This window comes from Papio anubis, chromosome 2 (genome assembly GCF_008728515.1).
Source record: "Papio anubis isolate 15944 chromosome 2, Panubis1.0, whole genome shotgun sequence".
Lineage (NCBI taxonomy): Eukaryota > Metazoa > Chordata > Mammalia > Primates > Cercopithecidae > Papio > Papio anubis.
The window spans coordinates 158,773,304-158,791,783 of NC_044977.1; the positions used below are offsets into that span (position 1 = coordinate 158,773,304).

General features: G+C 38.5%; 1 long non-coding RNA gene across 2 annotated transcripts in view; it reads right to left on the reverse strand.

Moving 5' to 3' along the window:
• LOC108584698 overlaps positions 1 to 18,480 on the reverse strand; it is a 100,129-nt gene that overhangs the window by 41,927 nt on the left and 39,722 nt on the right. For both annotated transcript variants that reach the window (XR_004182289.1, XR_002520549.2), the window contains exon 3: positions 3,455 to 3,518. This is a non-coding gene — a long non-coding RNA (uncharacterized LOC108584698). The remainder of the gene's footprint in view (positions 1 to 3,454; positions 3,519 to 18,480) is intronic.

Consider the following 18,480-nt stretch of genomic DNA (forward strand, 5'->3'; position numbering starts at 1 on the left):
GATGAGAACACATGGACATACGGAGGGGAACAACACACAATGAGGCTTTTCAGATGGTAGAGGGTGGTAGGAGGGAAAATAACTAATGGGTACTAGGCTTAACACCTGGGTGATGAAATAATCTGTACAACAAACCCCCGGGACACAAGTTTACCTATATAACAAACTTGTACATGTACCTTTGAACTTAAAATAAACATTATTTCTTAAAAAGTGTGGGTAGAGATTGCCCTGGAACCTGAAGCTATTCTTATTGCCATAACTAAAATATTTATAAAAATTAGGGAAGGTTCATTATCATTATTCTTTATTTTTGATATGTACCTCTTTTGAGTAATCTCAAATGATTGCATGTAAGATCATTTATTCATTTCTTAAATAAATATTCCTTGCCCTATAAAAGCAGAATAAATATGACCTGTCTTAAAAATAATAATAATAATAACAGGTGCTGGTGAAGTTATCGAGAAAAGGGAATGTTTATACACTCTTGGTGGGAATGCAAATTAGTTTAGCCTCTACAGAAAGCAGTTTGGAGATTTCTCAAAGAACTAAAAATAGAACTACCAGTTGACTCAACAATGCTGTTACTAGATATATACCCCAAGGAAAATAAATTGTTCCACCAAAAAGATGCATGCACTTGTATGTTAATCACAGCACTGTTTATAATAGCAAACACATGAATCAACCTAGGTGCCCATCAAGAATGGATTAGACAAAGAAAATGTAGTACATGTACACCATGGGATACTATGCAGCCTTAAAAAAAGAATACATTCATGTCCTTTGCAGCAACATGGATGCAGCTGGCAGCCATTATGCTAAGAGAACTGATGCAGAAACAGAAAACCAAATATCGCATGTTCTCACTTATAAGTGGATGCTAAATATTGGGTTCACAGGGACATAAAGACAGGAACAATAGACACTGGGAACTCCAAAAGACGGGAGGGAGGGAGGGTAACAAGGGCTAAAAAGCTTCCTGGTGAGTATATATTCACCTTCTGATATATGTTCACTACAGAAGGACAAACCTCGGCACTACACAACATACCTTTGTAACAAACCTGCATGTATATGACATGGTGAAACCACATCTCTACTAAAAACATAAAAACTAGCCAGGCGTGGTGGTGGGTGCCTGTAATCCTAGCTACTCAGGAGGCTGAGGCAGGCGAATTGCTTGAACCCAGGAGATGGAGGTTGCAGTGAGCCGACAGGGTGCCACTGCACTCTAGCCTTAGCAATAGAGTGAGACTCCAACTCAAAAAAAAAAAAGTGAAAATTTTTAAAATAAAAATTTTTAAAAGAGATGAGTGTGTGTGTGTATGTATTATATATATATATATACACACACACACACACACACACATATATATATAAAATATTAATTCTCAATGTTGTCCCCAGACTAACAGCCTCAGCATCAGCTGGGAACTTGTTAGAAATGCAAATTCTCAGTCCCTACCCCATACCTACTAAATCAGAAACTCTGAGAGTGGAGCCCAGCACTAACCCTCCAGGTGATTCTGGTGCACATTAATGTTTGGAAACTATTGATTTATCAAAACACTTCTTCCTTTAGCATACGTAGAGAGAAGCAGGGTAAGAGGGAAAGGAGGGACAGGTGTCTGGAGTCAGGAGGGAGTGGTGTAAGTTGCACTAGAACACACTGATTGGAAGAAAAGGAAAGAAAGCAGCTCACTTTAGACCATACATAAGGGAGGATGATCCTACTCAAAGGCAAAGAACTAACTTGTGTCACTCTTTCATTCTGAAGGTACAATGGCAACTTCCAAAAGCAACCAACTCAAAGACAATCTGTAGTCTTCTGTTTTGGATATAGGATGACTTGATGCTCTTCCAAAACTCAAACTGTGACATAATTGAAAAATATGGTTATTATGCACCTGTTTGTTCATCACTGTGAATTTAAGGACATTTACAGAGGACACATCCAAGCATATGGTCTGCCTCTTCCTCATTGTAAGTTGTTGGCAACATAGCTGCCCACAGCTTGGTATGCTGTGTTAGCACTAGCAAGAGAATTTAAGGAATGCCATTCTGTGCCAGCTAGTCCATCTGAGATTCCTGGCTAAGATAGACCCCCAAGGGAAACTTTGTGAAGAAGGCAGAATTCTTCTTTAAAACTTAAAATTGTAAGTTAGTGATGTACTCAAACACCCCCAAAACCTCCCTAATCTGAATCTATTGTGAATAAATGGCCTAAATCTTCAGCCAATTTATACTTTGTCTTCACTTCTTCTTAAGGTAGCGATTTCTCTTGGTTGACTTTCTACGTAAAATAGGACAATTTCTCTTCCTATTAACTTCAATTATTTTGGTTTTGACCTTCAAAGAAGGGTCCCAGTTCTAATACACAAGATTTGATAAACACATGGATGCAGCTGGAAACCATCATTCTCAGCAAACTATCGCAAGAACAGAAAACCAAACGCCGCGTGTTCTCACTCATAGGTGGGAACTAAACAATGAGATCACTTGGACTCGGGAAGGGGAACATCACACACCGGGGCCTATTACGGGGCGGGGGAGGGATTGCATTGGGAGTTATACCTGATGTAAATGACGAGTTGATGGGTGCAGCACACCAACATGGCACAAGTATACATATGTAACAAACCTGCACGTTATGCACATGTACCCTAGAACTTAAAGTATAATAATTAAAAAAAAAAAAAAGATTTGATAAACAAGACCTGTTCGAACTATCCTTACTTGCTTTTATAAATTTTGGTCATGTCTCCATGGCCTTTCACTTTATAGACTAGAAAATGTTTTAGTTTTCTCCTGAAAAGAATCCATTTAGGCCAGGTGTGGTGGCTCTGGCTGGGCTTGGTGGCTCATGCCTGTAATCCCAGCACTTTGGGAGGCCAAGGCAGATCACTTGAGGCCAGGAGATCGAGACCAGCCTGACCAACATGGTGAAACCCCATCTCTACTAAAAATACAAAAACACAAAAATTAACTGGGTGTGGTGGCGCATGCCTATAATCCCAGCTACTCAGAGGCTGAGACATGAGAACTGCTTCAACCTGGGAGGCGGAGGTTAACGTGAGCTGAGACTGTGCTACTGCACTCTAGCCTGGGTGACAAAGTGAGACTTTGTCTCAAAAGAAAAAAAGAATTCATTTGAAGAAAAGATTAGACTTGAATCCTGATTACCTGGACTTGAATTTCAGCCTTCTCACTTACTAGCTAAATGAATTTGAGGAAATTAATCTCTGAATCAGTATCTTCATCTATAAGTGGCAATACCAACAAGTACTTCACTTGACAATTATGAAGATGAAATAAGATAATACATATATTAGTCAGGGCACAGATTAAGCTGCTATAACAAAGAATACCTAAAATATAGGGGCTTAAATAAGATAGAAATATATTTCTTATGTAATATTCCAGAGATAATGGACAATTCAGGACTTACAGCTTCGTCTACATTCCCAATCTGTAGCTTTCATTTGTGGATAGGTTGCCTTCCAACCAGCAGCCTAGAGGAAAGAGACAGTGGTGGTAAAGAGCTTCCTTTTAAAGACATAACCCAGAAACCACAGACATCCTGCTGCTTATGAACCATTGGCCAGAATGTGGTCATGTGGCCATATCTAGCAACAAGAGAAATTTAGTCTTTATCTGGATGGCCATATGCTCATTTAAAATTATGGAAGATGTGGTCTATTACTAGAAGGAAGAAGGACAGAATGCACATTGGGGGGTCATGAGCAATTTATGTCAGCTACTTTCTCACCATTACATACATTTCTATTACAGGTTTAAAAAAACTTGACATTTTATTTCTGATCCCCTTCTTATAGACAAAAAAGTCCATATAGCCAGCACCTTCAAGAAGCAGAAGATGAGTTTCTGAAGACAGAAGACCATGTCTTATTCATCTGAACATCTCCAGAAACTAACATAGAATCCTTCTTAAAAAAATATTTGTCAAAGTGAACAATTACAGTCAATCCTAGAGCCCTTAACTGGGTTAAACCCCTTTAGTGACATGTGGATTATAGACTTTCCAAAATTTGAGGAACTGCACTATACCATGTAAGTGGCACCACTGGCCATGCCTACCATATAATCCAACAGGTTGCACAGTGAAGCTCTTTAGTATGTTCTTGCTATATGGTATTTTTTTTTTACTTTGAGTTCCAGAATACAAGTACAGAACATGCAGGTTTGTTACATAGGTATACATGTGCCAGAGTGGTTTGCTGCATCTATCAACACATCATCTAGGTTTTAAGCCCCACATGCATTAGCTATTTGTCCTAATGCTCTCTCCCCCCTCGCCCCTCACCCCCCGACTGGCCCCAGTATGTGCTGTTCCCCTCCCTGTGTCCATGTGTTCTCATTGTTCAATTCCCACTTATGAGTAAGGACATGCGGTGTTTGGTTGTTATACGGTATTTTTGAGGAGGAAATGGTAATATATTTTTCAAAATGGACTCTAAAAGCGGGGTTATATACTCTCAAGCTGAAGATTTAAATCACACATGAAGTCATTAATTTTTGAAAATGTTTTTCATCCATTTTCTTGGCAGTCAGAGAAAACTGACGGCAGAAGCAGCCACTGGGAACCATTGCCTGGCCTATGCAGCTATGTAGTAATATTTTGTAAGCTATGTTTCTTTATAACTTGTCCCAGAATGGACCTGTTTTGCCTGAGATTGGGCAAACCAACCGAAAGGATTCAAATTCTCTCAAATCCCAGATAGTATATGTTAATTTGTGGTTGCACGAGGTGTGCAGTCTGGGAAAATTTGACTTAATTGGAAACAGGAAGGAAACCTAGCTGGGGACTGGAAAGGAATTTTCCATCATTGGGCATCTATTCTGTGTCCAACATTGTGCTGGGGGGACATTCAAGCACGTTATTTAATTTAATTCTGATATAAACCTTGATTAAATGAGACAAACATCGTTACAGGAAATTTTTTAGGATCAAAGAAGTTAAATGACATGCAAGATCACTGTTGCACATTGGGTTTCTCGGAAGCAGACTTTGAAATGGAGATTTGTGTTCAGAAAATGTGTTAAGGAATATTCTCAGGATCAGCATCTGGAGGGGAAGCACAAGAGGCAGGAGAGAGGCAGAGGGAGAGCTGGGCTTCAGTGTGGTTCCAATAAGGCCTCAGCTTATCTGACAGAGAGCCCTAGAGTTGTCATGACCTTTAAGAGATGTTCTGAGTTGGGATGAGGAGACTGGAACTTTATGCTGTCATGTCAGTCAGTTGGATGAAGTCTGAAGTAATTGTAGCAGCTGGGGGGAAGCAAGTTCTTCAGTCCTGAATAGAGATCGGACCAACATATCACAGAGTCTGCTATAGTCAATCAGCCTGGAAGTAACAAAGCTAGCATATGAATACAGCTTTGACATCAAAGCTCATGCACTTTTCCACTCACTTGACTCACTAGGCAATCAGCCAGTTGAGTATGCATACATTTTACCATTTTAGAAAAGGGCAAATAATTAATAATAATAATAATTTGTATCCTGGTTTTGGAAATATGGTCTTGATGTCTTGACATCCTGAAAATTCTCCAAATTTTATATAGATAATTCAACCTTGGATCTATTATTCTCTTTTATGATAAACACCTTTTATAAAATTATTCACAAAAATTTCCTTACTTCTTAAACTAGGTTCAGCTAAAACAATAACTATGCTGAAGACTTAAAACATACTCAATTTAAGCTGATTCATTATATAACTTTCAAACGTTTCATCTTAGAAATCAGGAATAATTTAATAGCATAACTTGTGCCAGATGTGTGGCATTCATTTTTAAATATTTTTGATTCACCTAAGGCCTGATAGCTAAGGATAGATAATGGTTTAGAACTCCCAGGAGAAAAAAATGCACAGGAACTCAGAGAGCCTTAGTGAAATGCATGTGCTCCTCATCCTGATATGGAAATCTGAAAAGTGTAGCTAAAATCTATCAGCCATGTTCTTCAACTTGAACATTGTCATGATTGAGCCAATGTAAAACCCACGGCAGATAAAGCATTCATCCATTCAACAAACATGTAACAGAGGACCTATGGTGTGCAAGGATCAGTGTTTAGCACTCTAAGCATCCTACCCGTGACTTCACTCTTCCAAGAAATTTGGTCTGCTTTCCAGCTGCATCATAACGGCATCTTCTTCCTGCCTTGTTTTAAAGCAATCATTCTACGTAACAAGTGAAGCCAAATATCCTCATCAACTGTCTTCACAAGCAAATTTTCCTCAGCTTATGATGGGGTTACAGCCTGATAAACCCTTCATAAGTTGAAAATATCATAAGTTGAAAATATATTAAATATGTCTAACCTGCTGAACATGATAGCTTAGCCTAGTCTACGTTAAATGTTATCAGAACACTCCCATTAGCTTACAGTTGGGCAAAATCATCTAACGCAAAGCCTATTTCATGATAAAGTGTTGAATATGTCGTGTAATTTATTGAACACTGTACTGAGAGTGAAAAACAGAATGCTTGTATAGGCACATGAAATACAGTTTCTACTGAATGCATATTGCTTTCAGCACCATAGTAAAGTAAAAAAATCATAAATCAAGGGCCCTCTGTATATGTAAAATTATTATAGATTTGGATGGTATAAAATTTTGCAATTTGTGTTTAGGAAAATCAAAAGTACTGGAATTTTTGTTCTTTCTCCCTTTCAAGCAAGTATGAGGAAAAAAAGCAAGTAATGTATTCCAAAGTGTACACTGAAAAAGACTGAGATTATTTAAGGACATCTGAAAAGATTTTTCACTTACATATGGCATTATATTATAATTTAGGTCTGCCCTCTACCACATTATTGCTGCCCCAGGCACTGAATTATTTTCTTTCCTGTAGTGCAGTGATTCTTATAGTGTGGTTCCCAGACCAACAGGTATCAGTGTCACCTGGAAACTTATTAGAAATGCAAATGATTGGATCCCTCCCCAGATCTACTAAATCAGAAATTTTGGGGGTGGGGCTCAGCAGTATGTGTGTTAATAAGTCGTGCATAATTTTCATGCATGCTGAGGTTTCAGAACCATGGTTTTAAGGTTATATATTAAATCATGTTTTTCAATTTCCATTCAATAAATGTTTATTTGGGGTCATGTAATAAGTGCTACACATTATTCAACCTTTGCCAATGGCACTCCTGCATCATATGTAGTTTTTAAAATATATTTATGTCAATTTTTAGCATGATATTACATATCATGTATGCTGGGCACAATCGTGTTTTCGCAGGCTCACCAGGTGATTCTGATGCACTCTCAAGCTTCAGAAGTATGCTGTAACTCATTATCCATTAGTCCTGGCCAAAACAGAAACCCAGTATAAGCTACAGCAAGAAGTAGGAATGTTGTACTCATCTTTAAAGAGGCAAACAAAGATCTAAGAATTCTTGGCAGCACAGAGCATCTTGTTGCATTTCCAGGCAATGAAGTCTATCAGCCAAAGTAGCGGATTCTGTATAAGAACACAGGGGTTTGAGTCTTGGTTCTTTGACCTCCTGGCTGTAACTTCTTAGGAGGTCGTTTAATCTTCATCATAATTTGTTTCCTCATCTATGAAAAAAGGGTTTTGCCCTGGAGATCTCTATGGCGACTTTCAGCTCTAAGTTCTGTGATTCCACGCATCTCAATCAATATGTATATTTTATTATCATTTTGGAGATGAGCATATTGCCATTTGTTTCCACTTCATGCTACTACTTAAAAGCATATCAAAAATCTCTTATAACTCAATAAGAGAAAGGTCAATTAAAAAGTGAGTAAAGGATCTGAATAGACATTTATCCAAAGAAGATAATATACAAATGGAATATAAGCACATGAAAAGATCCTCAACAAACAGAGAGAGAAGAAGGATGGTTACCAGAGGCTGGGAAGGGTAGTGGGGGCTAGAGGAGAGGTAGCGATGATTAATAGGTACAAAAAATAGTTAGAAAGAATGAATAAGATCTACTATTTTATAAGCACAATAAAGTGACTATAGTCAGTAATAACAATTGTATATTTTTAAAATAATGAATGTAACTGGATTGTTTGTAACTCAAAGGGTAAATGCTTGAGGGGATGGATACGCCATTCTCCATGATGTGCTTATTTCACACTATATGCCTGTGTCAAATCATCTCATGTATCCCATAAATATCTACACCCACTATGTACCCACAAAAAGTTTTAAAAATTAAAAAAAAATTTAAAGATGCTCAACATTATTACCATCAGATAAATGCCATTCAAAACCACAGTAAGATACCACTTCATACCCCTTAGAATGACTAAAATAAAAAAGACTGACAATAACACGTGTTGTGGAGGATGTGAAGAACTCAGAATTCCAATACATAGCTGGTGGGATTGTAAAATTATGCAGCTGCTTAGAAAACAGTTTAGCGGTTCCTCAGTTAAACATAGACGTTCTACAAGACCGAACAGTTCAACTTCTAGATGTATACCCAAGAGAATTGAAAACATAAGTTTAAAAAGTTCTACACAAATGTTCATAGCAACATTATTCACAGCAGCTAAAATGTGGAAACAATATAAATATCTATCAATGATGAATGAGTAAATAAAATGTGGTCTTGCCCATGCAATAGAACATTCTTCAATAATAAAAAGGAATGATGTATGAATAAACGTTACAATATGGATAAATCTTCATAATGTTGTGCTAATTGAGAGAAGATAGTCACAAAAACTACATTATTTTATGATTCCATATTTATGACGTGTCCAGAATAGGCAAATCCATAGAGACAGAAAGTAGTTTCCTGGTTAGCTAGGGCTGGAAACACTTGGGGGAAGAGGGGGACGGGTGTGATTGCTAAAGGGTATAGGTTTCTTTCGAGATGCTGTAAATATTCTGAAATTAATTGTGGTGACAGTTGCACAATTCTGTGAATATACTGAAAATCATTAAATTATATGCTAAAAATGGGCGAGTTGTATGGTATGTAAATTAGATCTCAATAAAGCTGTTACAAAGAAACAACAGTATATCTGAACTTTCTCCCCTGCTCCACCTCTCCTCTCATCATATCTAGTGACCATCAGTGAGATACTGAACTAGCTGAACTAATGCCTTGACAACTCTAGTAACTAGTCTGGAATGATAGTGCCATCCTACTGTATCTCATTCATTATTTTAATACTCAAGCAATTTGGATGCAGTATAGCTGTCCAACACATAATTCTGTGTTGCTGTTAATCAAACCCAAACTCCTAACAAAAGACATTTCTAGGTCTTATTTGTTCTTCTTCTTTTTTTTTTTTTTTTTTTTTAAGACAGAGTCTCACTCTGTCACCCAGGCTGGAGTGCAGTGGCGTGATCTCAACTCACTGTAACCTCTACCTCCCAGGTTCAAGCGATTCTCGTGCCTCAACCTCCCAAGTAGCTGGGATAACAGGCATGTGTCACCACTCCTGGCTAATTTTTGTATTTTTAGAAGAGATGAGGTTTCGCTGAGTCACCCATGTTGGTCTTGAACTCCTGAGCTCAAGCGAACCACCCACCTTGGCCTCCCAGGCGGGAGCCACTGTGCCTGGCATTTTTTTTTCTTACTCATTAATCACTCCCACCTCTCTCCCGCCCCCTACTACCCTTCCCAGCCTCTGGTAACCACCCTTCTATTCTCTGTCTCCATGAGTTCAATTGTTTTGGTTTTAGATCCCACAAATAAGTGAGACACAACAGGGGGACTACAGTCAATAATATTTTAATTGCATCTTTTAAAATAACTAAAGGAGTATAATTAGATTGTTTGTAGCACAAAGGATAAATGCTTGAAGGAACAGATACGTAATTTTTCATGATGTGATTATTACACATTGCATGTCTATACCAAAAAACCTCATGTACCCCATAAATATATATACCTACTATGTACCCACAAAAATAAAAAATAAAAAATATATATTTTAAAAAGACATTTACCAAGATGAATGCTAGAAGCTAGCTCTTTTTAAAATTATTATATGGGAAATGACCATTGTCAGTTAATGGCACATGATGAATTGGGCATAAACAGGACATCCACAGAATGAGCAAACATTTTTCAATTCTTTCTTTAATCTTTGATTCATTCATTGTGAATTTTGTCAGTGAATGTGAGGGTTTGCAAAAGGAAACTTTATCCTTTCTGAAGCTCACTAGTTTTTAAGTTCACACACATAAAAATGATGCTCTGAAAACCTTTGCTAAATTATGCACATGAAAATAAACAACAATCTAGGAAGCAAATTTCTCAAAGTCTACAATGATGAGGCTAATCACAATCATAAATTGGGCCTTATAGGGCATGCCAAATGTCTGCAGCAATTACACCTACCTGTTTTATTTGCCTGAGCTTCAGGTAGGCCAAAAGACATTCACTGTGAAAGTTAGCATGACTGATTTTTCTTTAATCAAATCAGAAATGTAAATTTCCTTTTCTAATAACACAGGGCCAGAGGAGATGATTTTCATAATAGAAAGGGCTGTGGATGCATGAGGACATTCTAGAAATCTGGGCCAAATAGTATTTTTAGACATCAAGAGTTAGTGAGAATTTGTGTTATTTAACTGCATTTTACAGTAAAATAAAATCTATAAGAAGTGAGAGCATAAATAGTTGATTCCTGATATTTTATTATGGCCTATGCTATCAGACTGACCAGAAATCATACATTTAGAGACTGCCCTTTGTATAAATGTAAACACTTGAAGAGATGAAGGGGCTGCATTAAGAAGCTGAAAATTATAGACTCTGTCCACACACACACATAATGTAAGCAACTGTAAAGTTTTGCGTATAATTTCACAAACATACCCCAAGAGTGTTCTATGGATACCAGATTAAGAATCCATGAAAATGTTAAAAAAAAAAAAAAAATCAGTGATACCATGAACACACCCATGGCTACATTGAAAACTATCTGACAACACCAATCATTGGCAAGGATATGGAATCCCTCATACACTTTGGGAAACTGGCAGTTTCCGTAAAAGTTAAACGTACATCATCTACACTATGACCCTGCAATTCCAGTCCTATGTATTCTTCCAGAAGAAAGGAAAACAGAAGCTTTTACAATCACTTGTATAAGACTGTTCTTAAGTTTTTTTCTTGATAGTTAAAAACTAGAAATAATACAAATGGCCATGAACAGTAGTATGGATAAAGAAATTATGGCATATTCATACAATGGCATCTTTTTTAAAAAAAATTCTAATGTTACTTATATCCACAACAATATGATTAAATTTCCAAAACATGCTGAATGAAAGAAGCCAAACACAAGAGAATACAAAGTTCTAGAACAGACCAAACTAATACAAAGCAAAAGTGACCAGATCAATGGTTATTTCTGAAAGGAGTGATGGTCTAGAAGGGCACAGGGAACTTTCTCGGGTGACAGAGATCTTCAATATCTTGATAGAGGTATGGGTTGCACAGGTATACGCATTTGTCAAAAGTGATTGAACTGTTTACTTAAGACTTGTACATTTCACTTCTGAGGAACAAACCTCAATAAAAATATGCTTTAGAAAACATGAATTGGAGATCTGTAAGTATCAGTGTAAGTGAGAGAATTCATACTTTTACTACATGTTTAGGCATTGTTAGTAAAAGCACTGGACGATATGGAAAGTTGTTTTTTAAATCATGGGAACATTCTATTTGAATGTATAGCTGTAGACAAAAAGGATGACACCTCTGACAGAAATATAATTTGTACTTTTGTACAATTTATTCAGCATTTTCCTACATCTCTCATTTGATTTTCACGGCAACTCAGGCATTATAATCACACCTGCCACCCCACTGCTGCCATTGTGCAGATGAAGATATTGAGGTTCAGAGAGGTTGAAGGTTGTATTCAAGGTCACACAGTCCATTTGTGGCAAAACTGGGACCAGAACCCTTATTTTTAAAAGAAAGTTAAGTGCTCACTTTACTCCTATTCTTTTAGAGAAGCAAAACTTACAATAGCCAGAGAAACATATGATTTAGACTCCAGAAATATAGATATTATTTAGTGAATTAAAACTCCACTTTGGGAGGCCGAGGCGGGCAGATCACAAGGTCAGAAGATCGAGACCATCCTGGCTAACACGGTGAAACCCTGTCTTTACTGAAAATACAAAAAATTAGCTGGGCGTGGTGGCAGGCGCCTGTAGTTCCAGCTACTCGGGAAGCTGAGGCAGGAAAATGGTGTGAACCTAGGAGGCGGAGGTTGCAGTGAGCCGAGATCACGCCACTGCACTCTAGCCTGGGCAACACAGCGAGACACCATCTCAAAAAAAAAAAAAAAAAACCCTCCAATGTGTCTGATACACACTGTAAAGCGCCTCTAGAGCCCCTTTTAATTTGGGCTCAAGAATACCTTGTTCACTGAAAAAGCATGGCTGGCCATGTTAAAAACTAAGAGTTAGTTTGGGTTTCTCTGTCACTCAGTATCAAAATTTACTAATAATTTTAAGGACACAGTAATTAAGAGGCTGTGAAGGTTAATTTTATGAGTCAACTTGACTGAGCCACAGGGTGCCCAGACATTTGGTCAACCATTATTCTAGGGGTGTATGTGAGGGTGTTTCTGGATGAGGTTAACATTTGAATCAGGAGACTAAATAAAGCAGATTGCTCTCCCTAATGTGGCTGGGCCTCCTCCAGTCAGTGGAAAGCCTGAATAGAACATAAGCCGACCCTTCTCTGAATAAGAAGGAATTCTTCTGGCCTGACTGCCTTGAACTGGGACATCAGATCTTTCTTGTCTTCAAACTCTGAAACATTGCCGCTTTCTGGGTCTCAAGCCTGCTAGCATTTCGACTGGAACTACCCCATTGGCCCTCCTGCATTTCTAGCTTGTTGAGTGCAGATCTTGGGACTTGTCATTGCCTGCCTCCATAATGGCATGAGCCAATTCTTAAAATAAATCTGTATGTAAGTCTCCTCATTGGTTCTGTTTCCCTGGAGAACACTGACTAATCAAGAGTCCCTGGTAAAGCAGGGAGAGACCCAGCACATGGAGTATGGTTCCCAGGTCATCCTCCCTGGGACAGACATGCATTCTCTGGCCCAAAGCAATGATGGGGTCTCTAAAGAGATTGGTAGATTGCTTGATACAGTAGGGAGATTTGGTGTTATAAATCATCTCCATTTTATGCCCAGATCATTATAAGATTTAAACAAAATTGTCCAGGAAGCCAGGCCTTATAAATCCATATATTCTACTTTAGTTTTCCATAAGCAATTCTAATCCAGGGTCATTCCTGCTAAAATGGACTCTCCTCCTAGCAAATCTCATTAGTTTATTTTCCAGAAGGTCAATTATGAGCATGTTTATAAGAAGATTACATTCAACCATTTGCTTTCTTTGCTCCCAGGACTGTCCTCCTGGTACAAGGAGAGAAAAGGATCACAGGCCAGCTGCTTAATTCACTGCTTCCCCAGGATTGAAATCCAAGTGATACACCACAGACCACAATCTAACTCCACCACATGCTAGTTCTCAGAATCTCAAACCATTGGTGGCTCCTTATGAGGGAGCTGGCAAGCCCCTCAGAGAAGAGCCATCCCAAGGTTGAGGTAATTTGGGCCACAGCGCTGGGAAGGATCTAGGAAAGAACATTGTTGGGGGAGGAGGGGAGCTGGTGCTACATAAACAAAGAAATGAAATAGTAGAGTCCATTTATTGAAGGCTCACTAACATAAACTTATAAGGGAATGTTACCTTCGTTTTACTCTTGTAGATCTGAGGCCCAGGGAGGTTGAATAACTTGTTTAAGGTCCCACAGTGAGTAAAAGGCAAAGCCAAGAGTTAAACCCAAAATAGTCTAAGGCTCAATCTCAACTCCAAAGTGCCCCTTGCCCCTTTTTATACTATGTTTTATGATGTTGGACCTGGAATGCTGCAAGCTGCATTTTGGCTTCCCAGCTGTTGGACTCTACCAGTGGGGACACTGGAGGAATACAGCAAGGCTGGTGGAAGGAGAAGGGATGTGCTTTTGCCTGTTTGCCTCCTCTTCCTGTTAGTGTCACCCAGCAATGCCTCTTCACCCCAGCATTAGCAGCTTCTTTCTATAGCAGCAGCAGAATCCAGTTTGCAGTCTCTCTGATACTTGAGAAACTAGCCTCATTGCCCCTTCAGAGACACCAGCACCAGCCAGCCTGGGCCTCCTCGTCAGGGGCATGGGTCTCAGGCCCCAAAACCAGACTCTGAGTTTCTAAGATTTAATTATTCTAATCTTTCCCCTCTGTTCCCCAACCTTCATGAGGGTAGCTGCATTCTGCAGTAGCTACATCCCTGACTCCTCCGTGTTCTCTTTTGTGCTTTTTCAATTACACGGTTCACAGTAGTTGAAGTCACTGGTGTGGTGTCTGTCTTCTGACCCTGACTGATACATGTCTTCCTCTACCATCCATTTTTGCTCTCTACTCCCAACCCACATTCTTCAAAACAAAGCAGGTGGGACCATTCCTCTCCCTTACACACATCCTTCTCAGGGAAACTTGAATTTTATTTGGGGCGTGGAGTCTTAGGAAGTAAACTGAAGTTTATTGAGCTAGTGCTCTCTGGGCCTCTTTGGTCAAGCCCAAGACTTTGAGTATTCTTAGTTTGATATGTATTTTCATCAGCTTTATTGAGATACAATTCATGGAAAATAAACTGCATCTCTTCAAAAGGTACAGTTTAACGCATTTTAACATGTATACACCTGGGAAACCACTGAGGCAATCAAAACACAGAGCATTTTTATCACCCCCTGACACACAATGCTCTCAAGCCTTTTTTCAGTTCCCCCCTCCCTCCTTCTTGGACCCCAGGCAACCAGTCACTGGTCTGCTTCCTGTCACTATAAATTAGTTGACATTTTCTTAACTTCATGTAAATGGAATCATATAGTGTGTCATCTTTTGTGTCTGGCTTTTTTCACTTAGCATAATGATTTTGTGATTCATGTATGCTGCCACATTTTCAACAGTTTAGTCCTTTTTCTTGCTAAGTAATAGTTCATTGTACAGATGTACAATAGTTTGCTTATCCATTCACTTGCTGACTCACATTTGGGTAATTTCTAGTTTGGGGTTATTATGACTAGAGCCTGAATACCTATGTATAAATCTTTGGATAGTAAATACCATCCAAAGATATGTTATTTTTAAATTTAGGTGTAACATATATACAGTAAATTATGTTTTAAAAAAGTATGTAGATTGACAATTTCTCATACTCATATGCCCCGGTGTAACACCACCCAGATTAAGACTTAAAACATTTTCAGTATCAAAGAAGGTCCCTCTGTGCCCCATTCCAGACAGCAGAGGTCGCCACTATTCTGACATCTGTCTGCATTGATTGCTTTTGCCTTTTTCAGACATCATATAATGGATTATAGAGTATGTGTGCACACTGTTGTGTCAGGTTTCTCTTGATCAACATATGTCTATGAGATTCATTCGTGTTGTATACATAGGTATAGCTCATTCTTATTGCAGTGTGGTGTTATATTGTGTGGATATACCACATTTATTTATCCATTCTGTTGGCAGATATAAGGATTATTTCCAATTTTTTCTCTTATAAATATAGCTACTATGGACATTCTTGTACATGTCTTTAGTGAACGTATGTTCTCATTTTTTTCAACCTAGGGATGGGATTGTTGGGCCATAGGATAGACTTATGTTTAGCTTTCCCAAGTGGTTGTATCAATTTATACACCTACCACCAATGTAAGACAGTTTCCGTTACTCTGTGTCTTTGCCAATACTTTGTATTGAAGGTCTTTTAAATTTTAGTCATTCTGGTGGATGTATAGTGGGATCTCATTACATTTCCCTGACAAAAAAAAATATGTTGAGAATATTTTCATGTACTTATTGGCCTTTTGCATATATTCTTTTGTGAAGTGTCTGTTCAAGATTTGTTTTTTTTTTTTTTTTTTTTTTTTTTTTTGAGACGGAGTCTCGCTGTGTCTCCCAGGCTGGAGTGCAGTGGCGCGATCTCGGCTCACTGCAAGCTCCGCCCCCTGGGTTCACGCCATTCTCCCGCCTCAGCCTCCCAAGTAGCTGGGACTACAGGCGCCCGCTACCACGCCCGGCTAATTTTTTGTATTTTTAGTAGAGACGGGGTTTCACCGTGTTAGCCAGGATAGTCTCGATCTCCTGACCTCGTGATCCACCCGCCTCGGCCTCCCAAAGTGCTGGGATTACAGGCTTGAGCCACCGCGCCCGGCCGATTTGTTCATTTTTAATTGAGTTGTTTTCTTTATTATTGTTTGTAGGGTATTTTACATATTCTGGACATAAACCTTTTGTTAGATACATGTATGGCAAATATATTTTCCTAGTCTGTGGCATGCATTTTCAATTTCTTTAGTGTTTTTTGGTGATCAGGATTTCTTATTTTAATGAAGTCTAACTTATCAACCTTTGCTTTTATGACCTCTTTATAAAATCTTTGCCTATCCTAAGGTCGCTTAACATTCATTTAAAATTATTTTCTCATGTGAAATTTCAGGGATTCAAGGGCCAAGGTTCACGTATTATATGAGCCACACTGGGCAGCCCTGATGTTCATATATGGGGGGAGGGAGCTTCTCAAGGGCCAAGGTTCACGTATTATATGAGCCACACTGGGCAGCCCTGATGTTCATATATGGGGGGAGGGAGCTTCTCACAAAATAAAGAGAAAAGAGAGCAGCTTGGGGCAAGAGGATAGAGACAAAGCTCAAGAGAGAAGGAAAGGATAAGAAGGGAGGTGGGAGAAAATGGAAAGACAAGATGGACACAAGCAAAGAGGAAAATAGGAAGAATGTGAAGAAGAGAAGGGGTGCCTTCCCAGCCTGAGTAAGGCATGCCTCCTTCTCAGGAATCTGGGAACTCTGGCAAGATCAGAAGTCCGTTTCCCATCCCTCTCAACCTTCCCATTCCTCTCTGCACTCTGGTCAGTGAGCACCTGCCCTTGAAAAATATATTTTTAGAACATTGACTGATTTTGTTATAAGAAATCTTTATTTCTTGAGGATGTTCTAAGACCTCATTATATTAATGTGTACTTGATGACGCATCCAAGCTATGGTCAAGATCCAGAAATTAACCTGTACAAAATGTAGAGTATTGATAAATGTGGCCTTTGGAGTCACATAAACATAGATGCCATTGCTTACCTGCTCCTGTACTTGGGCAAGTTACTCAGCCTCTCTGAGTCTATGCTTCTTCACCTATTAAATAACGTTATTTTTTATTCATTCATTCAACATATATTTATTGAGCACTTGTTATGTATGAGGGACTGTTTTAAGCACTATGAATTAGTATATAAAGCCTATAAAAATTATTTACTCTCAAAGGCCACACATACAGGAAGAGAGGATGTCAAACTATCCTTGTTTGCAGAAGACATGATCCTACCTCTAGAAAACCCCATAGTTGCAGCCCAGAAATTTCTTAAGCTGATAAGCAACGTCAGCAGTCTCAAGATACAAAATCAATGTGCAAAACTCACTAGCATTCCTAATATACCAACAACACTCAGGCTGAGAACCAAATCAGGAATGAACTCCCATTCAAAATTGTCACAAAAAGAATAAAATAGCTAGGAACACAGCTAACTACAGAGGTGAAAGATCTTTTAAAGGAGAACTATAAAACACTGATGAACAAAATGAGAGATGATACAAACAAATGAAAAACATTCCATGTTCATGGGTAAAAAGAATCAATATTGTGAAAATGGTCATACTGCCCCAAACAATTTATAGATTCAATGCTATTCCTATTAAACTACCATTGATATTCTTCACAGAACTAGAAAAAAAAACTATTTTAAAATGCATAGGAAACCAAAAAGCCCAAATAGCCAAGGCAATCCTGAGCAAAAAGAATAAAGCTGAAGGCATCACGCTACTGGACTTCAAACTATACTACAAGATTACAGTAACCAAAGCAGCATGGTATTGGTACAAAAATAGACACATAGACCAATGGAATAGAATACAGAACCCAGAAATAAGACTGCACACCTACAATGATCTGAATCTTCGACAAACCTGACAAAAACAAGCAATGGGGAAAGGATTCCCTATTCAATAAATAGTGCTGGGATAACTGGCTAGCCATATGCAGAAGATTGAAACCAGACCCCCTCCTTACACCATATACAAAACTTAACTCAAGATACATTAAAGACTTAAACATAAAATGCAAAACTACAAAAACCCTGGAAGACAACTCAGGCAGTACTATTCAAGACATAAGCATAGGCAAAGATTTAATGATGAAGACACCAAAAGCAATTGCAAGGAAAGCAAAAATTGACAATGGGATATAATTAAACTAAAGAGTTTCTGCACGGCAAAAGAAACTACAACAAAGTGAACAGACAACCTACAGAATGGAAGAAAATTTTTGCAAGCCATAGATTTGACAAGGGTCTAATATCCAGGATCTATAAGGAG